The sequence below is a fragment of the Salarias fasciatus genome, chromosome 14 (assembly GCF_902148845.1).
Source record: "Salarias fasciatus chromosome 14, fSalaFa1.1, whole genome shotgun sequence".
Lineage (NCBI taxonomy): Eukaryota > Metazoa > Chordata > Actinopteri > Blenniiformes > Blenniidae > Salarias > Salarias fasciatus.
Genome location: NC_043758.1, coordinates 6,968,377 through 6,978,757, shown reverse-complemented (window position 1 = coordinate 6,978,757; position 10,381 = coordinate 6,968,377). Strand labels below are relative to the sequence as shown.

Genomic DNA, 10,381 nt, shown 5'->3' with positions numbered 1-10,381 from the left:
GGTCTTATGATGCTCGATTCCAGCGCTTAACTCCGACCCGCTCCGTCTCCTCCGAGCAGCTCCAGTCGCTTTGTTCTCATGTTTCAAATCTCTTGTACAGTGACGACAAAAAAAGGCAAAATTACTAGTTCTGATTTTAATATTGTTTAAGAAGTGAAATGACACAAGATTTCTTTCTTTTTTTTTTTTCTTTGGTTAACTTGTTTCTTGATGTTCAACTTTTTTGGGGGGGAAACTAAATAAATATTAGTCTTATTAACAGACATGGGCCACAGTGGCCTACATCCTCAGTTGTTAGTTTCCTAAAAAAAATTTATTTGTGCTTGATGGCAAAAGAAAGTGTTGATCAGCAGATCTGAACCTGTTATTCATTTAAAGTTTTTTTTATGCATCTTTGATAAAACAAGTAAACTTTATTGTCACATGTCCTTATGGCTTTGTCGATTTCTTAAAGTCCTGAAAATAAAGAATTTAGCCTATTCTGTTAGAATATTGAGGCTGGATTGTCAGTGTTTTGATCTGAAATCACAGTAACGGAGACAGGTACTCATATTAATGAGAATCCAGTGAGTTGTTCTGGTATTTCACTGAAGAGCTGATGTATTTATCTATTTACGATGGCAGAAGTATAAAATCTACTTTAATGGGCATGCTTTGAAGTAAAATTAGGACATACGAGAGGTTTAAAAAAGCTGTCTTAAAACAGTTGTATAATCCAGTTATTAGATCTAAACATGATTTGTTCCAACTATTAAGAGAAAAAGTTCAGGAAACGACAACTTTTGAATATGACTTTTCTAAACTGTTCTCTAATACAACACTGGTGAGCCATGAATAAAGATGTGGCACCCACAGAAAGCCCAGAGGAAAACCACTCTGTCCGTGACTTGTGTGGATTTTCAAAGTAAGAGAAGTCACACAGGGACATTTGTTTCAGTCAGAGATATTTTCCCCACAATATACAGAAAAATGCACCATTAAAAAGAGCAGCGGTGTTCGCTTTCAGCTCGCTTCAGATCAGAGAGACTGTCGGCGGGGAAATTAGCTGTTCGTAACGCCGAGAGGGGAGAAAGAAACGAGGAGGACAAAGACGGGAGACGTGACGGGATTTGATAAAGATGATGCAAGATCAAGTCACAGGAGGTCAAACAGGAACGGGAAGGAAATGAAACTTCAATCACAACTTTGTCTTACTAAGAAACGATCCGTCGATGAAACTGCAGAACGGAATGATAATTTATCAGCAATGAGCTTCACTTTTTTTCACTCAAATCATTTTGTAATACTCAGATATTAGGTGAATTTCTCAGACAAACATACATTAAAGAACACGTGATGAAATTTGGATATGAAGCGGGTGTTTTTTTCTATTAAAATAATTAACTTATAGGCTGCTAATGTGCAGATCAAAGAGTTAGAGTCAATATATGGCTGGACATAAAAAAAACATGCAAAAGTAATAAATAACTACTTTATAACTGCAGGTTTGTTATATACTCTTTACATCTGCTCTTTAACATGATAAACATCATTTTAATGCCTAGGCATGTTTACACGCAATTACAAACATACCAGAGCATCACTACTTTTAATATTTAAATGTTTCATATAGTCAGTGTATAAAATAGTTACATTAATGTTTCTTAGATCAACACAAACACATCTAAAAATGTCCAGTAAAGTAAATGAATGCAGATATAAAAGCAGGAAATTGTTCAACTAATTGAATATATTGTGGACAAACGGTAGATAAAAATGTTTGAATCGAAATTCAAATAGTGGAGCTACTGTGGAAACTTCTGATTTGAAAGAGCCAAAGTCGATGACATGGCGTAAAATAAAAAGTACTTGGAACAAATAATAAAAAACACAATGATAGATTTTAATCTCTTTAATCCACTTCCATTTAGTCAAACGTCATTAACGTTCTGGTAAAACATTAATACTTAGTTTTGAGATGAAAAGCCTTCCTGCCTCTGCTCAGCCTGGTGGAGGTTAAACCTCGGGCTGTGATGTGGGACACGACCCACACGCAGTCTTTTCTGTGAAAACCGTCTGTAGCCATACATCGATGCTCTGGGGCCATTCCTCATGCCGCTATGTTGACTCATCAACATGTTTTCCCGTGTTACGCCGCCCCGACCGACTCCAGTCAGAACGGATTATCAGCTTGTGTGATCCGCGGCACGTGTGTGTGTGTCTTTTTTTTTTACATATGTATGTGTTTTCACATGCATCTCGCCATCCCTCCGCTGAGATTCAGCCTCAGTGAACTGCGTCATCGTACTGTCAGTCCTCGGCTGAGTAATGAGCTGTAATGTGCCTCTTTCCTCTCCGCTCTCCTCTCTTTTCTGCTCTGAAGGAAGTGTGTCCCCAGAGGCAACCGAGGCAGACCGGATCTCTGTGGCAAACTTTATTAGACTTTTTTTTTGTTTTTGTGTGTGTGTGTGTGTGTGTCCTGTGTGCTGGACTGGTGGCCTGTCCTGGGTCTAAAGTCAGCTGGGATTGGTTCTAGGATTTATCTTAGAGAAAACAGGATCGTTGGATCCATCAATATTATCAACAGCTGTCAAAGAGAGGACAGGAAAGTGGCCCGAAACCAGAAATATCAGGATAACTCAGTCAGCTGAAGCGGAAAACGTCTTTGACACATGAGAACAACGTGCAAAAGAAATGAATCAGAGAAATCATTTTTCTGTTACTTAACACGCCGGACAATGAGAGCGACATGATATGAAAAGCGAGAGCAAGGAAATGAATGGGAAACGGAGATGATGGGTAAGAGGAGACGGAGAGAGAATGGAAGGATGGAGATAAAGGAAAGGGAAGTATTATCTTCTTACGTCAGGTTGAGTGGAGACGTCTCAGACTTCAGTGTGTGTGAGACCAAACGATATTACGAACCTTGTGTCAAACTACGCTGATGTAACCAGTGCGGGTGTCGGCGCTGGATAGGCTGATGACTGTTTAAATATTTATGAATTTGGTTGTAAAATGAGTGATTCTCACCGGAATTTATCAAAATGAATGAACTGAGTCATTCACAAGGCCCCGGGACAGAAAATATACAGTATATTAATAGCTGACTGCACTTCATGATCGCAACCAGACAACATGCATCCCTTCATTCATTCATCTTTGTATCTGGGCAGAAATCCCAATAAAGTATTTGAGGAAACCATAAACAATTAATAATAACTGAATTTTGCAAAAAAATGCGGAAATGTGGAACGCCACTTCTTGAGTCATTTCTATCTTTAAACAGTTAAAAACTAAAGAGATAAACACTTCACATTATAAATATTATATGTAATCACACAGCTTTTTCATCACTTCAATACCTCTCCATTGATCCTCTTTTTACAATGAAGCAGCCATAAAAACAGCCCAGCTGGCAAAGATTGGCAGTTTGGAGTATGACAACAAATTATATTTTTAGTTTTTATAACATTTTTAAAACGTTTCTTAAAATCCTCTCTTATTCAATATCAGCTTTTGGACAAGAAACCCACGCATGCATGGGGAGAACATGGAAACTCCACAGCCGGTATTTGAACTCTCTTGCTGTGAGGTGACAGTGCGAATCTCTTTATTCTGTGCCGCCCTCTCACTTATTATACAGCTGCTTGCTTTTGACTGTAAATATGAAGCACAATAGTTCTTATTCTTATTTATTTCAGGCCATATCAATACAATTTAACACAAAATTTCTAACACAAAAGTTCTAAATTCATCTTAGATACAATTTTCTGGTTCTACTTACAAAGTCAGAAATGAAATGAAAGATGAATAGACTAGTAATAGGCTAGACTTACTGTATATATTGCCCTAACAAGAAATTTCTTTGACTTTTCTATGCCCTCTATGAGCGGTTAGTGTTTACATCCCTCAGTGAAACAGATGAGCCAGAACTGCAGCGAACGTTAGTCACCAAATCATCATTTCTCCCTCGGAGGGAAGATATTTTCTCGCGTGAGTCACTCTGAATCAAACACAGTTGAGGCTTAAATTTTGTGACATAAACGACAAAAGCACACGTGGATCGAATTAAAAAAGTATCAGTAGCATTTACATGTCTTCAGGAAATCCAAAACAGTCATCTAGATTAGATATGAACCCAAGGTGGCAGCACAGCGAGATAAATGAGCCAGAAAAGCGAGCTGACCGCAGAGCGGAGCCTCTCTGAGCCTGAACACCTCAGCTCCGTGTTGGTTCAGCCGCTCGGCATGTTGGGTTAACTGTGGCCATTGTCCTCTGCAGGACTTATCATTGCCTCCATTCATGAATAAAATGCACGTCTTTCCATTCAACATCAACAACTCCCTATAAGCAGAAGGCCTGATAAATGTGTCTCCCTTCAGTCATCGTCTCGCTCTCTGTCATCTCTCACTTCCCTCCTTTCATGCATGTGAGGCAGCAGACCGTGAAGTCCACATTGTGAAAGCCTTGGTCGATATATAAATAGAACCAAACACACGCGCACGCATTCTGCTGCCGAACGGATCAGCGCTGAACACATATGTATCTCCTCTTCTCTAATTTCTGTAAACATATCAACGCTTGATTACACCATGATGTGACGTTTCAACGGCGTCTATCATCTCATGGAAAAACTAAATACATTAACACTAGAAATAAAAACTTGAATCTTGAAAAGCTTTGCCGTTTTAGGTTTTGATGAACAAAAGTAAAAAAAAAAAAAATGTTATGATCAATTTGAAGAGATGACAGAGAAACAGCTTGATTCAAATTATGCAGACAGAAATGAAAAAAATGTGTCTTCTCTGTCTCAAATTTGTCAAATATGCAAATACAGAACAACATAATCGGTGAAAAACGTGAGCATCATGCAGATTTTCATGCTCAAAAGAGTGAAAGAACATTGCAGATGCTCAGTTAGGTAACGACTATGAAATGACAGTGAAACCATTTGTGATATTGCTTAGTTTGCAGAAACAAACCGAGCTCCCCGGCTACTGTGTTTAACACTGTAGCTTTCCTGTATTTTCCTGCTTGTATTGTTTTTGTTTTCTGCGTCGTAGTGAGTGATCTCGTCTGTGTGTGGATCTTTGTGCGATGTTTCAGGTAGACGAGTGTGCATCGGCTGGAAGTCCCAGCGTCCAACGTTTCAGCAAAAATAACTAGACTGCACTGACGACGACGCTTACTTTGCTGTTTTGGGTTTTCATCCCAATTGTTCTTGTCTTCATGTATCTTTAATCAAGAAAACTTGGTTCACTCGTGGTCTGGGGACCGGGGCTCAAGATGTTTATGCTGCATAACACTGGGAATTGTCTGACAGCTGCTGTAACTTTATTCTTTCACCGTATTCTGTAAAATAACTTCATTAAATCAGAAAAAAATGTAAGTGTCTCTTGCATCACATTTGTTTATGGATGGAAGCCAGTTTCAACTTATGTCAAAGTCATGTTTTTAAAATAACATAAAAGTATATGAATAAGTAAATGTTCTTCCGGTGTTATGCTCTTGTATAGTTATGCATGGAGACATGCCCGAGACATGCAAAATTCACAGCATTACTGCAAATGGGAAGCTCCCCCTTACCTTATGCATTTCACTGATGCCCAGTCAACTGATTGCAGTCAGACGCGGACTGCGGGCGAACTAAATGCACCACTCACGTGGTAATTTTGACAAGGCAATGCCTCTCACTACAAAGTAAATGTTTACACTACTGCTTCCTGGAGGGGAGCCAACGGGAACTTGCATGAGCGAATTCAACTGGAGAAGACAGAATAGTGAATTACTGCTCCGAAAAAAACTGTACCGTCGCATGAGATGCATTCATTTAATTGCTCCTCTGCTTTGTATGAATGAAGTGATGAAAGGAAAGTGGTTGGCCTTCGCGTCTACCAGTGAATGTGGGACGACAGGGCTTCACCCCGGCAATGGCTGAATGTGAATTAATGGTAATGTGGCCTCATTTTCAGTCATCTATTATGACTTGAGTTTCATTATAAAGACATGAGAATTCATCCTCCTCCTGCACAAATATGGCATTCATATAAAGCACTGCTTTGTTTTTACCCCTCTAAACCTTTGAGGTTTCTGTATTGCATTTTGTTTTAGGATCGGTAGTGTGACAACCTGATGAGAAATAACTCAGAATACAAATAAAGATGCTCTGCATTTGGAATAATATGGCCATCCCCCCGCTGAACATAAAACTTTCATTTATCTCAACGGGCTGCCGGCCGTATTTGAAGCACCTCCACATATTCATTTAATGCAGCCATCACATACAGTATATCATGTGCTCCGATACATTTACAGGAGAACTTGAGGGATAAATTATTTGTTTTCTGGCTTTTTAGCGACACACAGGACCAGAATATCTTTCTTTTACTCAGTTTGGGACATCTCTTCTTCTTTCTGTGTGTGTGTGTGTTAGTGCTTGAGGCTATCCCAGGCGCTCCATCTGTACTCCTGCCACACATGGTTGTCTTCGGAGAGACAAGAGCTCCTCAAACACACACAGATGAATTCTTTCATCTACATGAATGAAAAACTGTCCCGTACACACATTCACGGATATTATCTCATACTGACTGATTATGTACAAATGATATTAGGCCAAAATCAAAACAACAAACAAATGAATTTCTACTTGATGGTGACGTTTTTGACGAACAAATGTATTTTCCATTTAATCCATCTGAACACTTTGCCTGCTGGAGACAGCAGTTTAGTTTAGATCTGTTCTCAAACCAATGATTCTGGGTCTTGAAGATGGAGAGAGGGAGGGAGGGAGAGAGTGTGTTTTACTATTTTCCAGTAAAACATGACTCACTCACTTACTCACCCCAGTCATTCTAAAGATGCGCACCCTTTACAGGTTGAGCAAACTCTGCTGAAAGTGCTTTTGCTTCACAGCACAGGCCTCAGCAAGTCTCCACAGATGTGATGAGACTTGCAGTGGAGGAGCTGTTCATAGTCTTAATTTCTACGTGTAAAAATCTACTGAAGATAAACAAGTACTCACGTGAATAAAGGCTGATATCACTGAGTGAGCGCTGGCCTGAGTACCGCGGCTGTTTAAAGACAACAGTGAACAGATCTTTATCTCAACAACACTGTTTGGCTTCTGTTGAGGGAGTGGAATTGTGATGAATCTTGAACTTGCATAACATGATAAAGTGCTCACTGATCTACTTAATGCAGAACGTGTGGGGCCGTAGATTATTTTTCTACATGCGAGTGCAGAGTGATAAAGTGTCTGACAGCCGGCTGGCCAGATGGGAGTCCCTCTCTGATCTGAAAGGTGGCTCGGCAATAATGAGACCCATATGGTAGTGGGAACACACACACACACACACACACACACACACACACACACACACACACACACACACACACACACACACACACACACACACACACACACACACACACACACACACACACACACACACACACACACACACACACACACACACAAACACACACAAAGCAAGAAAGTACTGTTTGTCCATTGCACTGGCTCCCCTCGGGAAAAATCAAAATGTATGAGAGCATTACCACCTGATCAGATCAGTCTTGGTTGTATTTAAGGATGTCCTGATACCACTTTTTTGCTGACCGAGTACAAATACGAGCACTGATATTTGAGTACTTGTTTTTTAGCACATGTTCGATAATTGAATAAACAAATATAACAACCCTGTCACAGGTTTCACTTAACATTTCAAGTTTAGCTTGATCAATCTATGCATGTATTCATAATATAAAATAAATAAAAATACTTCCAAAACACAGCATCACTACTGAAATAATGAAATAATGCCATGGTGTTATGCTCGAGTGGAAAACCAAAACTATTTAGATACCTGCTTATATTGAGTCAGTGTGCCAAAATACCATATGCAATAGGGAATAACAAATATAAAAGCCAACAGTAGCTTCAACTTACGTGAATTAAATTGTACTTTAATAACACTGATCATTAGTAATAGCCTATTGATTATACTGACACATGGTAGATGATCTTTCAGATGTTTACCTGTCAGCTGCTCTGAGCTGTTGGGCTCAATGTCTGAAGCACTGCTCCTACCGCCACCTTTTCACAGGAAACTCAGAAATATATTTTAATATTGATTCTGTAAAGTTTACAAGTGATGTGCTTTAAAGAAATAATAAATTCCTCCTCAATGAGCAAAGCCAGCGAGGACCAAACCGAACAGTTAATCGACAGAGGGGCAGATGGCACATGAGTGGCAGCAGGTAGACGGAAAAAAAAACCCAACAACATGCAGTTGGCTGACGCAGCACGGACCGGCGCGTCGGGAAAACTCCCGACATTATTTAATCCTCCAAACAAACACTGTGACCACTTGCTCCAGCTCTTGCTGCTGCACTCCCCACCACACGTAAGCGCCGTGCTATGGCAGCAGGTTCACACTGGCACTGCGTATCGAGTGCTGTCAGGAGCGAGTATTTAACGAGTAAAGCAAAACAGGCCAGCATCGGGGCGAGTACCGATTCTAGTATCGCGATCGGGATGAAAAAGATCACTTATTGAAAATCGCTGCAGTGAGGCTCGACTGCACTTTGGAGGAAATGCTGGAGCTCCAGATGTTTGTACTAAAACTAATGGTGATCACTTCCTGTTTTAAATGATCTTGCACATTATTGAACAGCTCTGATAAGGTCGCGTCTGAAATAAAAAGTCAAGGCAGCAGAACATTCGACGGATCAAAATGTTTTTAAAGTGTCAAGTAGTTACAGAGAGGACCTTTGTTTTTCTTTTAGTTGCCTTGTTGCTGATTGCTATATGGATCAAATAAAGCTTCTACTGCGATTGCTTCTCACATCTCATTTGTGCAACATTTACACTTTTCAAGTGAAAACGGAAAAGCTTTGTTGCGTTTTGGGTGTTCATTTACACAACAATGGTGCTCAGAGTCACGGAAAACATTTTGAAAAAGGTCTCAAAAGGTGGAACATTTAGAAAACTGTACAACTCCGTCCTTTTGGGAACAGGAGAAAACGCAATTTTTCTGAAATGCTGATACTGCACCTGCGCACCACGGCTGTCGTGAATAGTTCATCAGTAAATGCACGAGCGGATCAACAGTAATAAGTTACTACTGTGGTTTCGTTAAACTACATTCATACAAAATATCATTTTTACATCAACTGTACTCCTCTCAAAAATATGATGAAAATATGGAAAGACAAAGCACAAAACCAGTCAAGAACGTTCGAAATATACGAACTCTGCAGAAACAAGACAAGATGAGACCAGAAGTAACTTTCCCTGGGACAGGGCACAACAACGTGGGAAATATAAGAAAAATCGCTTTTTAAGGTAAAATATGCAAGTTGTAAGTGATGCATGTGTGACACATGCATTAGGTATTTGTGTTGAATCACTGCTCCGTCCATGTGTCCTCACTCTGGGTTCCTCAGTTTGGCACCTTACTGTTTGTTGACAGTTTGTAGAAGAACCAGTTTTTGTTTTTGTTTTGTTTTTGGTTTTTTGGTGTTGAGCACCGAAACCTGTGACTCCTTCTTTATTTGTTGGAGAAAGAACATGCAATGAACTCCACTCAGTAAAGTAGCAATCTTTGGGCAAAAAGTGCTATAACAGGGCTGTACCAGTTAGCTTTCTAATCGGCTGGTTTTCACAGTTCAGTGGATATCCACAAAGCTCAATGCGAACAGTTCTCACCGAGCTCAGAGCCAGTTGCGCTGACTGGCTGCGCCGACCTCTGTATGAGTAATATAAGCATTACTCATCCAGTAATGAGAGCAGCCGAATACACACCATTTCAGGTTTTCCAATGACAACTGTACACAGTAAGGATAACCCTACTCCTTTTACGATAACTAAAGTTTCCCTTTGTATCTTAAGTGGTAGAGTTTAGTTGTTTTTGTGTGATTCACCATCGAGCTTAGATTTCGGGTTGGCGAAAGTGACACTGGAACATTTTCTAATTCAGCTGCTATAGGTTTAGACTGCCAGGTGACCTTCTTTAAGGCACTCAGGTTTTACATTGACAACCATGCGTCTCGTTCCTGTAGTCGGAGCTTTCTCATTTCTGCTCTTTGTCGCTTCCTGCAAAATCTCTGACTTGAATCCCCGTCGAGTCTGCAGCCATTTAATTACTTTTAAAACTCATGTCAGTTTGTTCATTCAATACTTTTTCCTTTTGCCTTCCCATAACCTCAAAAGGCCAACTTTTGACATTTTTTTCATGTTAACAATCACCTCATTTGGCATTGATAGATTTTTTTCTAAATATTTTCTTTGAATGAAAAGTGCCTCCTAACAGCCACTTATTAGTGCTATATAAACTGAACTGAATACAGCTGTCTGCTCTGGCAAGACTTCGCTCTGAGATTACTCAGAGTAAATCAG

General features: G+C 39.9%; 1 long non-coding RNA gene across 1 annotated transcript in view; it reads right to left on the bottom strand.

Annotated features, from left to right (window-relative positions):
- LOC115401007 (uncharacterized) overlaps nt 1-10,381 on the bottom strand; it is a 75,217-nt gene that overhangs the window by 24,709 nt on the left and 40,127 nt on the right. The gene's annotated exons all lie outside the window — the stretch shown is intronic.